Genomic DNA, 3,503 nt, shown 5'->3' on the forward strand with positions numbered 1-3,503 from the left:
AAAAAAAACAACAAAAAACCACTTACAGCTCCTGACAGGGTGTGTGAATGATAAATGTAAGACATTTTATAGCCAGAGTACAAAGACATTAATTAAGGCTTGGCTGCGTAGTACTTGTGAATAAACATATTTTGATCCAGCCATCGCATGCAGGTGTTGTGTGTCATGATTAATCTCCCTCTGCTAGGAGTCAGTTAGCACAGGCAGTCATAGTACAGGGGTTGAAAACGAAACGTAGGTTTCATAAAGATCATAGGGGGTCTTCAGGACAACTACTAAATGACGCCCCTGCTTAGATCATAATTTCAGATAATTTTTAATAATAAAAATTATATAACTATGAATATTTTAGTTTCAATCGCAAAATTATTTAAATTAAAAACGTTAAAGTTCGCAGTTAATCTTATCAGAAACCGATTTTCGAAACATCAATCACCTAGTGATGTAATCGAAACACGTTATCGTGTGAATTGATTTAGCATCTCGGTTGTCACATACTACAACTTTATTCCAATTTAATAATTACATTACGGTATTTAGCGCTATACAAAAATGTTACTTGCCATACACAAAGTTTAGTATTTTGCGTAAAAAATAGAAGTTTCTTAACATAGCCACTCATTAACACCTAGACTTCGAGTCAACAAGACTCGGGGGATTGAGTGGGCTACAGAGGAGGAGTTACGTTGTTCAGTATTCAAGCTAGAACCAAACAACAACAAAAAACGTATTTGACACTCTACTGTCAAAAATTCACCTCTCAGTGAAGTCCGGCCACGAAGATTTTGAATTTAGGGGAGTTGGAAGGACTGTGTTCCTTTTGCATAAAATAGTAGAAGTATTCATATTCAGACAGGTATCAAACTTACCCACTTTAAAGCGGCAAGTAAGCTTCGTTGAGCCTATCTAGGCCATTTCTATCGATAGAACTCGCGGAGAAAACAGCTTTATAGAGTTAGTACTATCTATAGTAAACAAAAGAGGACCGGCACGGAACAAAACTCCACTGATACATATTAATTTTAAATAGGGATTGTTCACAACTGTTAAACAAGTATTAATATATTTTTATGAATATTGTTTGGTAATTTTAACGATGAATTGCTCTTTACAGTTTCGAAGTTAAAAGTGATGACTTGGGGTCTACAGGCAGGTAGGCAAACTGAAATAAAGGAATGGCATAGTGGTCAAAGACGGCCGGAGATAGACGAGTATTTTTTGATGCTACTTTTTCTTGACATCTCAAACTGACAATACAGATTGACCGTGTATCATTAATTGATTCGTCAACAAATTTCTGATTGATAATCGAATTGTTAGAGAAGACATCTGCTCTATTTTCAGTACTTGAATTAATAATGTTTCTATTTTGGATCATGATATTACAGAGTACAATTTTCGACTACAAGATAAATATGACCACATATGATTAAAGTATTTGATTCTATAGGGAAGAGTGTTTTTGTAAAGATAAAGTATGAAAATCAATGGCATGTGTACAATTTACTTTTACCAGAAAACCACATTTATCGACTGATCACACTTGATTTGTTATAAGTGTAAAAAGCAGGGTCATATTATGAGACATTTTCAGGCTACAAATTCTCCGACTGCAGTAAATCAATAGCCAATTAAAGATAGCTAGACTAATGGGGTTGTTGAAAGTAGTAATAATGATAGGGTAACCAGACATCCCGATTTTTGGAATGTTGTTTCAATAAGTACATTAGATTACCTTATATTGCATTATAGATATACCACAAATATTGAAATGATACATACAGGTAAACATTCAACCGGATTATGTAATCTATGGAGTTCGTTTCTAGAAACAATAACCCATATTTTTAGTGTTTACTTGTTCAATCAGTCTGGTATTCGGTTTATGACTTGTTTACGTCTATGACAAGATGACAATTCAGCGATTAAGGAAAGATGTGAGGAGTTTAGTGGAACAAATGGTTGTTTTAGCTGAGACATGTAGGAAAATATTCGCTCTTGATAAGTTTTACAAAAACAGTAAAAATTTCGGCAAGAAGTAGAAAGTTAAAGATGAATAATGAACGATACAGTTATCTGACAGAAAATTTGAAATATATACTATTTTTGATTACAAAGATAAAGAAATCATAAAATTATGGAAATGTTTTATGATATATATGCAGATGTTGGACGTTAAATTATTACGCGAAGCCAGGGGTATGTTATATGTTCTTCTTTACAGTAATTTGTGTTTTACCAATAAAATGTCAATATTTTGAATACTTGGTAAATTAGTTTGTATTCAGTTTTTTATTTGTTGAATTTATCATTTGTACTTATGAATTAATTCGTGATTTTGTGTTTATTGGTATCTATTTTTTTTTACTATATCAGTGGGTAAAGAAAAACAAATAAAAAAGACGCTGACTCTGTGTTGATTGCTTTCCCTGGCAGCCACATTCAAATCTCACTTTAGGTGAAATCATATTTGTAATTGACTTTAACACAATGTACCGTATTAAAATGGATTATATCTGTAATATAAAAAAAAGAATCATTCAAAGAGTGATAAACTATTGCTGTGTTTATTGTTTGTCTTCTTCCTTTTATCCAGCTTTTAAAGTCAAAATGCTCAAATGGACTAAAGTAATGTGTTCAAGATAGAAAGTAGTTTTATTAAACAAACAACGTATAGAAAAAAAAAGCCATTTTGTATGAAAAATATTTAACGCTTTTAAACACAGAAAAAATAATATTGCAGTTTGTTTAATTGGACTCATAAATAGATAAAAAATATTTATTTCGATGTACATAAATAGATAAAAAATTTTTTTTCGATGTACATAAATGGATAAAAATACTTATTTCGATGTACATAAATGGATAAAAATACTTATTTCGATGTACATAAATGGATAAAAATATTTATTTCGATGTACATAAATGGATAAAAATACTTATTTCGATGTACCTAAATAGATAAAAATGTTTATTTTGATGTAAATAAATGGATAAAACTATTAATTTCCTTGTACACAGTATCAGGCTATAGAAATGCTATTTCATCCTAACACCTGCAAAGTAATAAAATAAGCCACCTTTTTTACAATTATTTTGCTGCTTGTTGCAATTGCAATAAAGACCGGTCCTCATTTGTTCTTAATGCAAGTATGTCTCGCACCATATGTGACTAATACACTAGAGAAGTCGTTACCAATAAAACACTGGCACTTTAGACAGATTTTTTTTTATGTGATTTCTCTACCGTTCTGATCCTATATGCTACTTACTATAGAGGTTTTGCACGTGACGTAACATTATCTCCAGGAGAGAAAACAGCTCGTTTACATTGGCTATTTAACGTGTATTTTACAAGTACAAAGCACAATCTAGTGCTAATTATATTAAACTGTGTAGCTGTCGGGTGTCAAAATTATACAGGAAAAATAAAACAGGCCTACCATTCCACAGACTTCCTGCTGATGTTGACAGTCGAGAGAAGTGGATTGTTAGCAGATTCA

The sequence above is a fragment of the Limulus polyphemus genome, unplaced genomic scaffold, assembly GCF_000517525.1.
Source record: "Limulus polyphemus unplaced genomic scaffold, Limulus_polyphemus-2.1.2 Scaffold386, whole genome shotgun sequence".
NCBI classification, from domain to species: Eukaryota; Metazoa; Arthropoda; class Merostomata; order Xiphosura; family Limulidae; genus Limulus; species Limulus polyphemus.